Raw genomic sequence first — 19,799 nt, 5'->3', positions numbered from 1 at the left:
GGCCGTTCAAAAGTTTGGGGTCACAAAAAAAAAATTGTACATTAAAATAAAAAGAATTGTACATTAAAATAACATCAAATTGTTCGGAAACACAGTCTAGACCTTGGTAAAGTTGTAAATGACTATTGTAGCTGGAAACGGCAGATTTTTTAATGGAATATCTACAGTGAGGGAAAAAAGTATTTGATCCCCTGCTGATTTTGTACGTTTGCCCATTGACAAAGAAATTATCAGTCTATAATTTTTATGGTAGGTATATTTGAACAGTGAGAGACAGAATAACAACAAAGAAATCCAGAAAAACAAATGTCAAAAATGTTATAAATTGATTTGCATTTTAATGAGGAAAATACGTATTTGACCCCCTCTGCAAAACATGACTTAGTACATGGTGGAAAAACCCTTGTTGGCAATCACAGAGGTCAGACATTTCTTGTAGTTGGCCACCAGGTTTGCACACATCTCAGGAGGGATTTTGTCCCACTCCTCCTTGCAGATCTTCTCCAAGTCATTAAGGTTTCGAGGCTAACATTTGGCAACTCAAACCCTCAGCTCCCTCCACAGATTTTCTATGGGATTAAGGTCTGGAGACTGGCTAGGCCACTCCAGGACCTTAATGTGCTTCTTCATGAGCCACTCCTTTGTTGCCTTGGCTGTGTGTTTTGGGTCATTGTCATGCTGGAATACACATCCACGACACATTTTCAATGCCCTGGCTGAGGGAAGGAGGTTCTCACCCAAGATTTGATGGTACATGGCCCCATCCATCATCCCTTTGATGCAGTGAAGGAGTCCTGTCCCCTTAGCAGAAAAACACCCCCAAAGCATAAGGTTTCCACCTCCATGTTTGACGGTGAGCTTGGTATTCTTGGGGTCATAGGCAGCATTCCTCCTCCTCCAAACACAGTGAGTTGATTTGATGCCAAAGAGCTCCATTTTGGTCTCATCTGACCACAACACTTTCACCCAGTTGTCCTCTGAATCATTCAGATGTTCATTGGCAAACTTCAGACGGGCATGTATATGTGCTTTCTTGAGCAGGGGGACCTTGCGGCGCTGCAGGATTTCAGTCCTTCACGGCGTAGTGTGTTACCAATTGTTTTCTTGGTGACTATCGTCCCAGCTGCCTTGAGATCATTGACAAGATCCTCCTGTGTAGTTCTGGGCTGATTCCTCACCTTTCTCATGATCATTGCAACTCCACAAGGTGAGATCTTGCATGGAGCCCCGGGCCGAGGGAGATTGACAGTTCTTTTGTGTTTCTTCCATTTGCGAATAATCGCACCAACTGTTGTCACCGTCTCACCAAGCTGCTTGGCGATGGTCTTGAAGCCCATTCCAGCCTTGTGACATCCTTGGAGAGCTCTTTTGTCTTGGCCATGGTGGAGAGTTTGGAATCTGATTGATTGATTGCTTCTGTGGACAGGTGTCTTTCATACAGGTAACAAACTGAGATTAGGAGCACTCATTTTAAATGCAAATCAATCTATAACATTTTTGACATGTGTTTTTCTGGATTCTTGGTGTTATTCTGTCTCTCACTGTTCAAATAAACCTACCACTAAAATCATAGACTGATCATTTCTTTATCAGTGGGCAAACGTACAAAATCAGCAGGGGATCAAATACTTTTTTCCCCTCACTGTACATAGACATACAGATGCCCATTATCAGCAACCATCACTCCTGTGTTCCAATGGTACATTGTGTTAGCTAATCTAAGTTTATAATTTTAAAATGCTAATTGATCATTAGAAAACCCTTTTGCAATTACGTTTGAACAGTTGAAAACTGTTGTCCTGATTAAAGAAGCAATAAAACTATCAAGGAACAAGGAGAGATCCAAATGCAGACACAGGAGGCAGATGGTTGAAGTATTACAATGTTTATTAATCCAAAGGGGTAGTTAAGAGAATGGTCGTGGACAGGCAAAAAGGTCAAATCCAGATCAGAGTCCAGGGGGTACAGAATGGCAGACAGGCTGGTGTTCAAGGCAGGCAGAATGGTCAGGTAGGCTGGTACAAAGTCCAGAAACAGGCAAGGGTCAAAACCGGGAGGACTAGAAAAAGGAGAATGCAAAAATCAGGAGAACGGGAAAAACACTGGCTGACTTGGAAACATACAAAACGAACTGGCACAGAGTGACAGGAAACACAAGGATAAATACTCTGGGGAAAACAAGACACACCTGGAGGGTGTGGAGACAATAACGAAGACAGGTGAAACTGATCAGGGTGTGACAAAAACTGGCGCCTGAATTCTAGGAGTGCCCTGTTAGGGTGAAGGAGAATGAGGTGGCAAGGGTAAGGAGTGTCCAGCGTGTCTCCTATCTGGAGGCGGTGAGAAAATTGGAAGGAGGGAGTTGCGGGGGAGAAGCAATGGTTGTTGAGCCACCAAGACCAGTGAAGGTTTTTCATCAACCAAGGGATAGTGAAATGATACATGTTAAAAAGGTGGACTTTGTATTATTTATTGCAATTGTCATAAACTGTACAGCACAAGCGGAGAAGTCTTAAGAAAATTGGAATCATTGTGAATGCCGCTGAACATTTTTGGGCTCTTCATGATTTTACTGCCGAGGCGGTGCAAGAAATCCGTTTGGTGAATGTAGCCCCATCACAGGCCCCTGAGCCTGTGTAGGGATGTGTTTTGGAGTGGAATGTGATTAAAGAAGTATGATGATTTTTTTTAAAGAAATACAAATGATTTTACCTTTTTTATTTTGTATGATGTCGTTTTACCCCTTTCCTGGAATGTATTTAAAAAAAAGTTTCTTATTCAATAACAATCTGGTGGCTGTAATGCCCAATTAACATTGGATGCCAACCGCCTTTAAACCCCATCAAAGAAGAAGAATCCTGTATTTGTAAAAATATACCTTTTGGATGCATCTTTGCCCATCTCTGGCTAGTGCAAAGTTCATGACTGTAAAATCCACTGTAACTTGTCACAGGCTATCTGCAAGTTACTGTAAAATGCAGAGAAATTACATAGTACAATACTGTAAAATTACCTACAACTGTATACTGTGAGAAAGTAAATGCTACTGTAATCGTTAACTACCGTTTTCTTTGTTACAGATATAAATCATTATAAAGGTTATATCTTACTGGGTTTCCCATTACATTGACATTATGTTGCTTGCTCCTGGGTAGGTACATGATAATTACAAGTATATCCTATGTAACTTCATTGTTCTTACATTACACTTGATTAGGTATTGCCTTTGAGCCAGTCGTAACATAGAAATAAACTAATTGAAAATGACAGGTAGTTAATGACAGGGTGTGCCTTGTTACAATTGTTGTTACCAGGTCCTAGCCTATTTATCAACCCTGTTATTAGATGTGAATTTGATAGTAGTGGACACCTTGTATTTACATGTAACATGGTCAGATTATGGTCAGAGTTATTGACATGGTAATTCACAGGTGATTTCAAATGTGAAATCACAAAACATTAGTTACATAGTGGAACATGAAAATGTGTATTAACATCTGTAATTACACATGTAGAATAACATTCAGCAAGTGGACATGCAATTACACATTACTTGTTCCAATTGGGTAAAAACAGCTAGCGCTACAATCTTATTACCATGTAAGTACATAGTAACACCTATGTAACTACTATGTTGCTACTACAGTTACTGTGTAGTTACATATTAATAGGGCCAACTTAATGTAAAGTGTCACCTAATTTGTTAGTCGGTACATAACAACAATAAATATGCAAACACTGATTGAATAGCTCGTTTCCAGTTAATCCATGTGTAAATGTACAATGTGTGATGAGCATTTTAGGAGTCTTACAACACAGACAGCACAATAGTTTTTCTCCATTTGGAATGAAGCAGCCAAGCAGATGCCACTCACACATTAACGTTTCCTAAATTAATTTAAGAGTAAACAATCTCTTGGTTCTCCGTTGACACCAGGTTAGATATAGGCCTAGAAACTTGTGAATTTGCAGTCAGTAGGCTTCATTAGCATGCTCTATACATTTCAGTAAGTCACTGAGGATAGTAGGAAATTCAACTTTAATGATATTTATACACAGCAGCCCACAATACCCATTATGCACCCTTTATTTTATTTTATTTTATTCCATGGCAACAAGGCGTTTAAGTACCATATCACAGCGATGGATCCTAAGCCTCCACTATTCTATGTGGAGTTTCATTTTGTGAATTAACAAAACTGTGTGCTTAGTAATTAGGAGGCACTAGTGTGTTTGGCCCGAGGGCTGGAGTAAAGAAAGCATTCCCACGGGTGATGTGTTATGCATGGGATTCTCTTATGTACAGTGTAGGTTAGCATGGTGTGTGATGTTGGCTAGCCCCTCCAGAGATGAAAACAAATACTTTGGGTAACCTTCTAGACTCTTAACTACAGTATATAGACTTTGTTACATTTCTGAACAAAGCCGAAACATTTAACATAACATTTAACATATATATATATATATATATATATATATATATATATATATGCACTACTCAAAAAAATTATGGGAACACTAAAATAAGACATCCTAGATCTGAATGAATTACATTTTCTTATTAAATACTTTTTTCTTTACATAGTTGAATGTGCTGCCAACAAAATCACACAAAAATTATCAATGGAAATCAAATTTATCAACCCACGGAGGTCTGGATTTGGAGTCACACTCAAAATTAAAGTGGAAAACCACACTACAGGCTGATCCAACTTTGATGTAATGTCCTTAAAACATGTCAAAATGAGGCTCAGTAGTGTGTGTGGCCTCCACGTGCCTGTATGACCTCCCTACAACGCCTGGGCATGCTCCTGATGAGGTGACGGATGTTCTCCTGGTGGATCTCCTCCCAGACCTGGACTAAAGCATCCGCCAACTCCTGGACAGTCTGTGGTGCAACGTGGCGTTGGTGGATGGAGCGAGACATGATGTCCCAGATGTGCTCAATTGGATTCAGGTCTGGGGAACGGGCGGGCCAGTCCATAGCAGCAATGCCTTCCTCTTGCAGGAACTGCTGACACACTCCAGCCACATGAGGTCTAGCATTGTCTTGAATTAGGAGGAACCCAGGGCCAACCGCACCAGCATATGGTCTCACAAGGGGTCTGAGGATCTCATCTCGGTACCTAATGGCAGTCAGGCTACCTCTGGCGAGCACATGGAGGGCTGTGCGGCCCCCCAAAGAAATGCCACCCCACACCATGACTGACCCACCGCCAAACCGGTCATGCTGGAGGATGTTGCAGGCAGCAGAACGTTATCCACGGCGCCTCCAGACTGTCACGTCTGTCACATGTGCTCAGTGTGAACCTGCTTTCATCTGTGAAGAGCACAGGGCGCCAGTGGCGAATTTGCCAATCTTGAAATTCATTATCAATGAATTTGATTTTCATTGATAATTTGTGTGTGATTTTGTTGTCAGCACATTCAACTATGTAAAGAAAAAAGTATTTAATAAGAATATTTCATTCATTCAGGTCTAGGATGTGTTATTTTAATGTTCCCTTTATTTTTTTGAGCAGTGTATATATATAAACATTTATACAAAGGCAATGAATTAATCATTTTACAAATGTTATCCGTTTAGAGGCTATTCATTGAGCTATACTGTACTTGCAGATGCAGACCAAGGCACACACTAAACTGCTCTATGATTCTATGCGCCTGTTTTTGTCTTGGACTGCCAATTGTCAATCTGCAGTCCAAGACAAAAACAGGAGCATGGTATCCCCCCATAAAAATAGTTTCAAAGGAAGAGAAAATTATCTTAGAACCATATTTCAACACAAATCTTTTTTCCACTTTTTGTAAATGTTGACAAACTCAGGTTGCACTTTTCCCGACAACATGGCATACTGTCATGCATCAATAGCTTGTCTTTTTGTGTAAAAATAGCTGTGTTGAGCTTTTTAGGTACTGTGAACAAGCAGCTACTACGAGGAAACTGCCAGGCACATCCAATATTGTTGTTTATATTTCCTGGATGACACATAGAAAGAAATATAAAGAAACTTTTATCCAAATATCCTCTCATAAAAAAAACATACATGCACAGACACACCAACACAGCAATGGGAACTCCAATTCCTCACTTCCTTGTCTTATTAATTGTTTAGCTCTAACTGAAGACATTTCAAGTAAACAACTCTGGACAAACAAAATATTAGCTTTTTAAGCATCTAGAGGAAGTTAATTATGTTTTTTTTCACAAGCAATTCATCTCAGCTGACGATGGTGAGAGGATGCACCCTCCACCACCACCACCACCACCACCACCGATACTGTTGACAGGGATAATAAACATTTTAAACAGTCCCCGAAACGGTTGCTATGCCCTGTTACTGTTTAAAGCATGACTAATTCTAAGTGGCAACAACAAGCAAGTCGATGCCGGCTCCAAAATAAGTCATCAAGCTAAATGTCAAAGGGAGACGTAACCTTTTAAGAGGGCTAACCTTTAAGGCAAAGTGGCAAGATGGAGAGTAATTTAGTAGTGCAGGGGGCTAGAACTGGGTCCTAACAAGTGTTGGTATGTGTGATAACAATTAACTGTGGGTTAATGATTAGAGTATAATCGAGGAGCTCCCCATTATTACAGACATGCACTGCACACACACAAACAAAAGAGCGTGCATGCACACACATACACACACATACACATATAGTATGGGGTGCTAATCCACTTAATTAATCAACCAAGGCACAAGGTAGTGAGGTCTGCACAACGCATCACCGGGGGCAAACTACCTGCCCTCCAGGACACCTACACCACCCGATGTCACAGGAAAGCCATAAAGATCATCAAGGACAACAACCACCCGAGCCACTGCCTGTTCATCCCGCTATCATCCAGAAGGCGAGGTCAGTACAGATGCATCGAAGCAGGGACCGAGAGACTGAAAAACAGCTTCTATCTCAAGGCCATCAGACTGTTAAACAGCCACCACTAACATTGAGTGGCTGCTGCCAACACACTGACTCAACTCGAGCCACTGGGAATTGATGGAAATTGATGTAAAATATATCACTAGCCACTAAACAATGCTACTTAATATAATGTTTACATACCCTACATTACTCATCTCATATGTATATACTGTACTCTATACCATCTACTGCATCTTGCCTATGCCGTTCTGTACCATCACACATTCATATATCTTTATGTATATATTGTTTATCCCTTTACACTTGTGTGTATAAGGTAGTAGTTTTGGAATTGTTAGGTTAGATTACTCGTTGGTTATTACTGCATTGTCGGAACTAGAAGTACAAGCATTTCACTACACTCGCATTAACATCTGCTAACCATGTGTATGTTACAAATACATTTGATTTGATTTGATTTTTGCAAACTCTCACTCTCGCTCTCACACACTCTTTCACTCACACACTTTTCAGACATTTTTATTTATGATTGGAATTTAATTCTCTCCTAACCTTAAAATACCTTAAATATGGAATCGGCAGTAGGTGGAACAGCGCCACTGTACATCCCACCGCCTTTGTTATTAGTTCTTGTTTTTTTACTAAGCGGAGGCGAGGAGCGTCGTGCAACTTGGTAAAAAAAATGTGGTGCATACTGTATTCTGCTTTTCTATCGCGCGTGTAATGATGTCCGAGTTAATTGTTTGCAGTAACTTCTTTGTTGTAATATCTCACACGGAACTGGAAGTGTCACCATTAAGGATTCCAGCCTTAAATAAAATGTGAATCCAGACCATTGTAAGGGCAGGTATACACTGAGTCTACAACACATCAGGAACACCTTTCGATAGAAATCCACAGGTATGCTGGCCCATGTTAACTCCAATATTTCCCACAGTTGTGTCAAGTTGGCTGTGTTTCCTTTAAAGTGGTGGACCATTCTTGATACACGCGGGAAACTGTTGAGCGTGAAAAAGCAGCAGCATTGCAGTTCTTGACACAATCAAAATGGTGCGACTGGCACATACTACCATACCCCATTTAAAGGCACTTAAACCTTTTGTCTTGCCCATTCAGCCCCTGAACGGCACACATATACAATCCATGTCTCAATTGTCGCAAGGCTTAATTTTTTATTTTTTTTACCTGTCTCCTCCTCTTCATCTACACTGATTGAAGTGGATTTAATAGGTGATATCAATAAAGGAACATACCTTACTTTCACCTGGGTTCACCTGGTCAGTCTGTGTCATGGAAAGAACAGGTGTTCCTAATGTTTTGTACACTCAGTATTGCAGGCATGTTGTTCATTATGTTATACTGAACGCTACCATTTAACATTTGGCAAAAATATACTACTATGCATGTTATGTATTAGCTAACTCGTGTATGGCTCTATTCAATCGGTAAAGCTAAAGCAATACAAATTCTGCGATATACATTTTAAGGTATTTTCCAATTGTGTCGACGAATTCAACGTTTACCGTGAATGCAGTCTCCGCTAAAGCGGGAACATTATTTAAAATTTCAATCACGTTGTAAAACTGAACATCCGTGATAAGATTTGAATAGAGCCTTTAGTCTGAATTACTTCATGTAAAGTTTAACACTGTTCATGGACACAAAACATGCTCTCAAAATCAAAGCCATTTTGCTCATGTCTAGTTCTTTTCCACATGATTTCCAATGCAAAAGGTCAGATGACATGGCTGTAAAAGCTTTATAGGTAATTTTTGGTCATTCCAGCACAGTCTTTGGCTATGTCCCAAATTACACCCTAGTCCCTATATAGCGCACTACTTTGACAAGGGCCCATAAGGCTCTGGTCAAAATTAGTGCACTATAACCCTGGTCAAACTGTGTGCACAATAAAGGGTGCCATTTGGGAGATAGCAATGTCTTTAAGGGCTGCTGTCTGCAGCATTGGGGGCATGATGAAGCATCTTGCCCCGGGTTTAAGTGATAAAAGTGGAAGTGCTGGGCCATAAAACCACTTTTTCTGAGTAGGTAATCATAACCATTAATCATACAGGCACACTTCTCTTTCCCATTGGCCACAAATAATAGGTCATGGCTAAAGACAGTACCTCAGACATCGACCATGACTACTGGTCCCTCCCCCCACTCAAGGCTGCTTTAGATTTTTATTCATAGTAAAGATTCTGTGAAATTACTACCTGAGAAGCTGTGCAGCTTGCTGAAAATAAAATGGCTAGTAATGATAAATCACCACATTTCAAAATGGATGAAAGCAATAGGGCCAATTAGATGCTGTCTTGTTGAACTACAACATACAACCCAGACAATCCTAGAAAAATATTATATTACCATTAATGAGACAATCCTGACCTCCCAACTCCCGACATGCAAAGCCAAAAATGTTTGATATGTATTATGCCAATTCAGGCTCTTTAAAGTTATCTTCATTCCTTTGGTTGCCCTCTCAATTTTGGTGTTCACACAAATGTATCTAATCCCTGGCCAGCATTTTGGGACTGACTCAACGCAGAACTGAATATGACAAAATGAGGTCACACAGATAGCTGCTGCCACTGCTGCTACTGCTGCTGCTGCTTATGCTCAGGGACAGACTGGAACCAGAAATCGGCCTGGGTACTTCTAACACACAGGCTTTTTTTTCGATGTGCAAAACCCACAATTTAAACAAACCCACTGGGGTAAAGATGGATAAGCCCATCTGGCATTTGCCTGAACTGCCCTATTGCCAGTCCATTTCTGCTGCTTTTCCTGCTTGGTAAACTGCACTGTGCTCGTTGTGGGTATCATAATGTTGTTGGCAACTGGCTGCTGCCCTGCATAGTGTCTGATTGTTATCAGGGTGATAGATACCTGACAAAAGATACTGTAAAACTACCACCCGACCTTTGATTGAATGGCTGGATGCTACTAGGGGCTTATGGGGTGGTGTTCCCTGGCACTTGTCTCATGATGTTTGTTTCGTTACAATGCATCTGACAGTAATATACTATAATAAATATTCTGTTTATAGATGAAATGTAATGTATCTATATCTGACGTGTGAAAAGTGTTACCAAGGCTTCTTGCTGTGATCAAGACCTAGTGTAATTAGCATAGATTGAAAATATCACAGGTCTTCTTGATAAAACTAAAACTGCCATATAAAATAGAAATCTTTGAATGAATCTTTCATGATGTCGGGAGAAGAAAAGCTTAAAAAGTGATGACATGCCATGCTAGTGATGATACATTTGTCTGTTGGCATCATCCCCACACCCCCAGCGGTGAACTGGATCCAAAAATCTGCCCTGGCATTTCTAACACACCAACCATTTTTTCCTTTGAGGCCCCGACAACGGACCATTTTTTTTTGCTTGAGGCCACCATTATTACACAGGCTAAAAATTGACCAGCGCATCTGACATTTTCCTGAAATGCCAGATGGCCAGTCTGCGCCTGCTTACCACCCACCCAACTTCCTCCTTTCATAATTGAGGTAATTGAGGTTTCAGTGAATGTACATTACATTCAAAGTTTTGGGTTCACTTAGAAATGTCCTTGTTTTCCATGAAAACATACATGAAATGAGTTGCAAAATGAATTGGAAATATAGCGAAGACACTTTACCACCACCAAAGCACCCCCAGACCGTCACATTGCCTCCCCCATGCTTGACAGATGGCATCAAGCTCTCCTCCAGCATCTTTAAATTTTTTCTGCGTATCATGAATATTATTCTTTGTGATCCGAACACCTCACACGTAGATTTGTCTGTCCATAACACTTTTTCCAATCTTCCTCTGTCTGTGTTCTTTTCCCCCATTGTGATCTTTTATTTTTATTGGCCAGTCTGAGATATGGCTTTTTCTTTGCAACTCTGCCTAGAAGGCCAGCATTCCGGAGTCGCCTCTTCACTGTTGACGTTGAGACTGTTTTTTGCGGGTGCTATTTAATGAAGCTGCCAGTTGAGAACTTGTGAGGTGTCTGTTTCTCAAACTAGACACTCTAATGTATTTGTCCTCTTGCTCAGTTGTGCACCGGGGCCTCCCACTCCTCTTTCTATTCTGGTTAGAGACAGTTTGCACTGTTCTCTGAAGGGAATAGTATACAGCGTTGTACAAGGTCTTCAGTTTCTTGGCAATTTCTCGCATGGAATAGCCTTTACTTCTCAGAACAAGAACAGACTGATGAGTTACACAAGAAAGTTATTTGTCTGTCCATTTTGAGCCTGTAATCGAACCCACAAATGCTGATGCTCCAGATACTCAACTAGTCTGAAGAAGGCCAGTTTTATTGCTTATTTAATCAGTACAACAGTTATCAGTTGTGCTAACATAATTGCAAAAGGGATTTCTAATGATCAATTAGCATTTAAAAATTATAAACATGGATTAGCTAACACAACGTGCCATTGGAACACAGGAGTTATGGTTGCTGATATTTGGCCTCTGTACGCCTATGTAGATATTCCATTTAAAAAATCAGCCATTTCCAACTACAATAGTCATTTACAACATTAACAATGCTGACACTTTCAGATCAATTTGATGTTATTTTAAATGGACAAAAAAATTGCTTTTCTTTAAAAAACAAGACATTTCTAAGCGACTCCAAACTTTTGAACTGTAGTTTATATGAAGTGTAATTCAGCCTTGCAACTTCTTTACAGAAATTGTGTGAAATCCCAATGGAAATAGAGCTGAAAACAGTTTATGTTACACTGGACAAAAATGACAATGATTTTACTGAGTTACAGTTCACATAATGAAATCAATGAATTGAAATAAATTAATCTGTTGGTCACAGAAATAAAGAATGTAGGGCCGTGGATCAGAAAATCTGTCAGTATCTAGTCTGACTAGTGCAATACATCTCCTCGGATAGAGTTGATCAGGCTGTTGATTGTGGCCTCTGGAATGTTGTCCCACACGCTGTCGTACACATCAATCCAGACCCTCCCAAACATGCTCAATAGGTGACATGTCTGCTGAATATGCAGGCCACGGTAGAACTTGGACATTTTCAGCTTCCAAGAATTGTCTAGGCAGCGCCCCTTCACCTTTTCCACATTTTGTTACGTTACAGTCTTATTCGAAAATGTATTCATAAACACATTTTTTTCTTCATAAGTCAACACACAATACCCCATAATGACGAAGTGAAAATAGGTTTTTCGAAATAAGTATGCAAATAAGTATTCAGACCCTTTGCTATGAGACTCAAAATTGAGCTCAGGTGCATCATGTTGCCATTGATCACCCTTGAGATGTTTCCACAACTTGGAGTCCACCTGTGGTAAATTCAATTGATTGGACTTGATTTGGAAAGGCACACACCTGTCTATATAAGGAACCACAGATGACACTGCATGTCAGAGCAAAAACCAAGCCATGAGGTCGAACAATTGTCCATAGAGCTCAGAGTCAGGATTGTGTTGAGGCACAGATCTGGGGAAGGGTACCAAACGATTTCTGCAGCATTGAAGTGTCATGCCCTGACCTGAGATATCCTGTTTTCTTTATATTTTGGTTAGATCAGGGTGTGACTAGGGTGGGTACGCTAGTTTTGTTTTGTCTAGGGGTCTTGTATTGTCTAAGGTTTTTTAGGTCTAGGGGTTTTTGTAATTCTATGTTGGCCTGATATGGTTCCCAATCAGAGACAGCTGTTTATCATTCATATTTAGGTAGCCATTACCCTTTGGTGTTTGTGGGATCTTGTTCTATGTTTAGTTGCCTGTCTGCACTATTCGTGTAGCTTTACATTTTGTTTGTGCTTGTTTGTTTTGTTTTGCTGAGTTTTATTTAAAACATGTGTAACTCTACCCACGCTGTGCCTTGGTCTCATCTTTATAACAAATGTAACAGAAGATCCCACCACAAACGGACCAAGCAGCGTGGCCAGGAGGAGCAGACATCATGGACGATTTTGGCTGGTAAAGGATCCTGGACGTGGGAAGAAATCATTGCTGGAAAGGATCGCCTACTGTTAAGGTTTTCTTCCGGGGAATGAGAGGTGGACCAAAATGCAGCGTGGTTATTTCGCTACATGTTTAATAAAAGATAAACACGAACAATACAAAACAAGAATCGTACCGTGAAAACCTAAACAGCCTTATCTGGTGCAAACAAACACTGAGACAGGAACAATCACCCACGAAACACTCAAAGAATATGGCTGCCTAAATATGGTTCCCAATCAGAGACAACGATAAACACCTGCCTCTGATTGAGAACCACTTCAGGCAACCATAGACTTTTCTAGATAACCCCACTATACCACAATCCCAATACCGACAAAAAACCTCAAGACAAAACACACCACATAATTAACCCATGTCACACCCTGGCCTGACCAAAATAATAAAGAAAACACAAAATACTAAGACCAGGGCGTGACACCTACCATGGAAGTAGGTGGAGATAGCGCAGCAGGAACGACGACGATACGAGGGGACACGGCTAGCACGGAAGCCCAAGAGGCAGCTCAAACATTGTTTGGGGAGGAGGCACACGGGGAGATTGGCTGAGTCAGCTTGGAGACCTGAGCCAACTCCTCGTGCTTACCGTGGGGAGCGTGTGACTGGTCAGACACCGTGTTACGCAGTGATGCTCACGGTGTCTCCAGTTCGCATTCATAGCCTGGTGCGCTCTATTCCAGCTCCTCGTACTGACCGGGCTAGAATGGGCATCCAGCCAGGACGGATGGTGCCGGCTCAGCGCTCCTGATCTCCAGTACACCTCCTTGGACCAGGATATCCTGTGCTGGCTCTGCGCACTGTGTCTCCGGTGCGACTGCACAGCCCAGTGAGTCCTGCATTTGCCGGGTGAAAATAAACATCTAGCCAGGATGGGTTATGCCAGCTCTACGCTCCAGACCTCCAGTGCGCCTCCACAGTCCAGTACGTCCTGTGCCTCCTCTCCGCACACACCCTGAGGTGCGTGTCATCAGCCCGGTGCCACCTATATCGGTCCCACGAATCAGGTCTCCAGTACGCCTCCACAGTCCAGTCAGTCCTGTGCCTCCTCTCCGCACTCACCATGAGGTGGTTGTGTCTTCAGCCCAGTGCCACCTGTATCGGTCCCACGCATCAGGTCTCCAGTGCGCCTCCACAGTCCCAGTACGTCCTGTGCCTCCTCTCCGCACTCGCTCTGAGGTGCGTGTCATCAGCCCGGTACCAACAGTACCGGTCCCACGCACCAGGCCTCCAGTGCAACTCCACAGTCCAGAGTTTCCAGCGACAGTTCCCAGTCCAGAGCTTCCGGCGACAGTTCCCAGTCCAGAGCTTCCGGCGACAGTTCCCAGTCCAGAGCTTCCGGCAACATTTCACAGTCCAGAACCTCCAACGACGGGCCACAGTCCGGAACCTCCGCCAAATGTCCACAGTCCGGAACCTCCGCCGATGGTCCCCAGTCCGGGGTCTCCAGCGACGGTCCCCAGTTCGGGGTCTCCAGCGACGGTCCCCAGTCCGGGGTCTCCAGCGACGGTCCCCAGTCCGGAACCTCCGGCGATGATCCGCGGCCCGTTTCTACAAAGGCGAGGGATCAGCATAAAGAGGAGGGGCTGCATCCAGAACCGGAGCCACCACCGAGGGTAGATGCCCACCCGCACCCTCCCCTACAGGTTCAGGTTTGCGTCCGGGAGTCCGCACCTTTTTTGGGGGGGGTGGTACTGTCACGCCCTGACCTGAGATATCTCTGTTTTCTTTATATTTTGGTTAGGTCAGGGTGTGACTAGGGTGGGTAGGCTAGTTTTGTTTAGTCTAGGGTTTTTGTATTGTCAAGGGTTTTGTAGGTCTAGGGGTTTTTGTAATTCTATGTTGGCCTGATATGATTACCAATCAGAGACAGCTGTTTATCGTTGTCTCTGATTGGGGATCATATATAGGTAGCCATTTCCCTTTGGTGTTTGTGGGATCTTGTTTTATGTTTTGCTGCCTGTCTGCACTATTCGTATATCTTCACGTTTCGTTTGTGCTTGTTTGTTTTGCTGAGTTTCGGTTTTATTAAGAACATGTGTAACTCTACTCACGCTGCGCCTTGGTCTCATCTTCATAATGAACGTGACATGAAGGTCCCCAAGAACACAATGGCCTCCATCATTCTTAAATGGAAGACGTTAGGAACCACCAAGACTCTTCCTAGAGTTGGCCACACGGCCAAACTGAGCAATCGGGGGAAAAGGGCCTTGGTCAGAGAGGTGACCAAGAACCCGATGGTCACTCTGACAAAGCTCCAGAGTTCCTCTGTGGAGATAGGAGAATGACAACCATCTCTGCAGCACTCCACCAATCAGGCCTTTATGGTAGAGTGGCCAGATGGAAGCCACTCCTCAGTAAAAGGCGCATGACAGCCCCTTTGGAGTTTGCCAAAAGGCACTTGAAGACTCTCAGATCATGTGAAACAAGATGATCTGGTCTGATGGAACCAAGATTGAACTCCTTGGCCTGAATTCCTGAATTCCAAGCGTCGCTTCTGGAGGAATCCTAGCATAGTCCCTACAGTGAAGCATGGTGGTGGCAGCATCATGCTGTGGGGATGTTTTTCAGCGGTAGGGAGACTAGTCATGTTTGAGGGAAAGATGACCAGAGCAAATTACAGAGAGAGCCTTAATGAAAACCTGCTCCAGAGTGCTCAGGACCTCAGACTGGGGTGAAGGTTTACCTTCCAACAGGACAACAACCCTAAGCACACAGCCAAGACAAGGCAAGAGTGGCTTCGGGATAAGTTTCTGAATGTCCTGGAAGCACCCCACCTAGAGCCCGCACTTGGAACCAATCGAAGATTTCTGCAGAGACCTGAAAATAGCTGGGTAGCGATGCTCCCAATCCAACCTGACAGAGCTTGAGAGGATCTGCAGAAAAGAATGAGAGAAACTCCCCAAATATAGGCGTGCCAAGAAGACTCAAGGATGTAATCGCTGTCAAAGGTGCTTTAACAAAGTACTGAGTAAAGTGTCTGAATGCTTATGTGAATGTTATATTTAAATTTTAAATGTTTTATATATTTGCAAAAAATTCTAAAAACCTGTTTTTGCTTTGTCATTATGGGGTACTGTGTGTAGATTGATGAGGGGGAAAAAACAATTTAATACATTTTAGAATAAGCCTGTAACCTAACAAAATGTTGAAAAATTCAAGGGGTCCGAATACTTTCCGAATGCACTGTAGATCCTTGTGACATGGGGCCTAGCAAACTATCATGCTGAAACATGAGATTATGGTGGTGGATGAATGGCACGACAATGGGTCTCAGGATCTCATCACGGTATCTCTGTGCATTCAAATTGTCATCAATAAAGTGCAATTGTCTTCATTTTTCTTTAGCTTATGCCAGTGTTGAGGATGATGAGCACACACATGAGCTTCCGAAACCCTGAGACGGTTTCGGAAAGTTTGAGCAGAAATTCTTTGGTTGTGTAAACCCAGAGATCATCAGCTGTCTTATGTGGAAAAACTGCAAATTTTAGAGTGTCCTTTTATTGTCCCCAACACAATTTGCACCTGTGTAATGATCATGCTGTTTATTCAGCTTATTGATATGGCACACCTGTCAGGTGACTGGATTATCTTGGCAAACAAGAAATACTCACCAACAAGGTGGTAAACAAATTTGTGAACAACATTTTAGAGAAATTAGCTTTTTGAGTATATGGAACATTTCTGGGATATTTTATTTAAACTCAAAAAACATGGGACCAACAATTTACATGTTGTGTTTATATTTATGTTCAGTGTACATGTGATTTATGAGTTTTAGAAGCTTTTTGAATTTTTACCATCACCTCAAAAGATCGATGGAAGTCTGGGAATACTGCTTTTAGTCAGTCAGAAATCCCTCCACTGGTAGAAATACAGTGCCACCATAGGATGATTTTTAAATTACACCCTAAAATCCATTTAAAAACCTTCATAACAGCTCTGCAGCCAGCTGGTGCCAAAATCCCCCACCCCCCTAAAGGGATCGTTCATGCAGAACATCCCTGAGCTAGAACCTCGCTGACTCCATGGCGTATCTTTCTGTAAAATCTGTATGAGAATCATCGCACTAATGGTTTACAGTGACAATAAAAAGTATTAACTGTGAAGGAGAGAGAGAGAGAGAGAGAGAGAGAGAGAGAGAGAGAGAGAGAGAGTCCTTAATATCACATTCCTTTCTAAATAAGTAATTTTGCTATTAGTGATTGGTAATATCGTGATACCATTAGGTCCTATTCATAGATTAGTATGGACTGATTGAAAGGAAAGAAGGTATGGTGGTAGGCAGGGGTCACTGCATTTGGATTTGTCCCCTGGGCCTAGTGATCAAGGTTAACACACCCCAAGCATTGAATCTGTGAAGATCAATGAAGGCCAAAGCTAGCCAATATACCAGCATTGTCAATCACACACATATTGAAAATAAATATTTGAACAATAAGCTGGTGAAGACCACAGAAAAATGACACATTGATACCTCACATATAAAAATGGACAGCTTAGAATATAATTTTTAACATGTACTCTGACATTTACAAACATCCAAGTAAAACATCCCACTGTAATTGGAATGTAGAGCATTCACACAATGTCTCCTTATTGCCTTCCAATAGCAAGTAGCAGCTGTGTAATATAACACACCTGCTGGAGGCATTTTTAATCAACAGTTGTGATTCATAATGCTGCTTGTACCATACTGGTAAAAACCCTGTATCAGTGAATTATACAGATGCAAAGCCCCTTCTTTCCATAACACCATCATCAGTGCAATACAAATGATAATGGTCAATATGACGGCAATGTTTGACATCATGTGTTACTTATGACATTCCAAATACTTTTACTCAATTATTCAAATATGCCAAGTATTTCCATTAGACATATATTTGGATATGACTGTGGATGGTGATTTTATTTAGACATCCATGTATCTTTTACCTATAAAATAAATCCTTATTCCAGTAAGACTATTTTTTTTAAAGAATTGTAAAATCTAGACAGTATCACAGTGAGAACCTAGTCTTTGAAATCCAGCTGTGTTGACAATGCTGTCTCAGTGCTTCAATGCACCTAGCACTTCATTGGGTAACACATCAGGGGACTGTCTAGCTGACATATTACGGCTCTGATTCTAGAAAAAAAGTATACAGTATACAGCCACACACACAAATACACACTCGAGAACACACCGTTTCTAGAAAAAAAAGTATCCCTCTCTCTTCCGCATATTAAGTCTGCTACCATCCAAAACAGGGCATTTCCAGGGTCACTGACACTCTTAACAGTGAGTGAAAAACAAAATAGCAGAACACATTTACTCAATTAGCCTCCGCATAATCAGTCAGGTATGTTGAGAGTGTAGCCTATAATAAAATAATATCTGGTAATTTGTCAATTAAATCTCCAACATACAGTATACAGGGACACACACTCAGTATACAGCAAAATACACACAAGAACATACAGTATAAATGTTTACAGTATGTGATCTCAGTTCTGCCTATTCACAGAGCTGTGATATAGGGGTTATTAGCAGAGGAGGTAAAGGCTATATCTCTAACTAGCAGAAGTGGCACTGTCCTGTGTCCTTTGAGCACCACCAAGAAACAAGAGAGGGAATACACATTATGTTAGGTTTGCCCTCTCCCTCTGCGAGTAGATGAAGCAAGAGGAGGGGAAAGGGGGGTGGGGAGTACGTGTGTGTGTGTGTGGGGGGGGGGGGACACTATCTAATCTTACACAATGCTTCAGGGTGGAGACCAAGCCCATACAACAAAAGTCTTTTTTTTTTCCACCAAAAGAAACTTCCATTACGACTTGCAAATTGCAATCACCTTTTTTCTTTCCCTTTCTTTTCCAGCACACATTCTCTCATTTCTGAACTGGCTCGAAAATACACATACTGGACATACAAGATCAAACAAGCCAGACTTTTACATGATTCAAACAGTAAAATAATGATTACATGTCCAACACAATCCAAAGCTCATCAAGCACATTTACTCTTACCTTTGTACTTTAAGTTGAGACTCCGGAGCTCTGGCTTGATGAATTATTACCACAGGAAGGCTGTGCTGGAACAGGAGTGTAACCTACAACAGCATCAGTAGCTGCAGCGTACGGCATTAGCAGCAGCAGTAGGAATAAGAAGAAGGCAAAGAGGATAACAGGAGCAGGAGGAAGGCGTGAACGCTGAATTATGGATGTAGAGAGAGGGAATCCTGTCCTGTCCACTCTCACTCCCTAGATCGCATGGCGTGAATCAGCTCTTGCATGAATCAAAAGGCTCAGTCAACTCAGGTCCTTGCACTGAGAGATGAGAGGAACAGAGGGAGCTCAGCCAGCAGCTGGATGGGGAAGGAGGAGGGAGGGAGGTTAAGGAAGAACAGATCAGTAGAAAAGAAGCGTGGAGCAGTGGAGAGTACGTGGACAAATTCCTCCTCAGCCAAACACTCATCTCCTTGCATCACTCTCCTCCTCTGCTTGCTGGTTCTCTATCACTTGCTCTCTCTTTCTCTCTCTCTCTCTCTCTCTCTGTCAATCTGTGTTTTTTCTCCTGGTGCCTTGTTTACTCACTTCCCGTTCAGAGTACACATACTCATTCCTCTTCTGTATAATCAATCTAGACTGACGGGAGATAATAATCCTCTTCTTTTTTAACCAGACAATCATTAGCAAGAATGCGGTACTGTAGCCTGTATCCCGGGCAACGCTTCACTAGTAATGCAAACAATAGTGGTTTTTACCTGCTGTATGATTTAGAATTTAGGCAAATGAAGAAGAAAAAATTGCAGAAGAATGATTACTCACTTGAATATTAATTCTGGAAGAGAAAGTGGCAATATCTAAATTAGAGGAAATGTATGGACTCAGCAAGTATCACACAGATCGACAGATGATAAAATGTATGTTAACAGTT

The 19,799-nt window shown here is 41.9% G+C and overlaps 1 protein-coding gene across 1 annotated transcript in view; it reads right to left on the bottom strand.

Moving 5' to 3' along the window:
* Nucleotides 1-19,401, bottom strand: part of LOC109909554 (cadherin-18) — a 363,038-nt gene extending 343,637 nt beyond the window's left edge. Inside the window, exon 1 of the mRNA XM_031796728.1 lies at nucleotides 18,890-19,401. The gene's annotated coding sequence lies outside the window, so the exon portion shown is untranslated. The remainder of the gene's footprint in view (nucleotides 1-18,889) is intronic.
* Nucleotides 19,402-19,799: the final 398 nt, after the last annotated feature.

The sequence above is a fragment of the Oncorhynchus kisutch genome, linkage group LG18, assembly GCF_002021735.2.
Source record: "Oncorhynchus kisutch isolate 150728-3 linkage group LG18, Okis_V2, whole genome shotgun sequence".
NCBI lineage: Eukaryota > Metazoa > Chordata > Actinopteri > Salmoniformes > Salmonidae > Oncorhynchus > Oncorhynchus kisutch.
The sequence above is the reverse complement of the archived record's forward strand: the minus strand, read 5'-3'. Positions and strand labels throughout refer to the sequence as shown.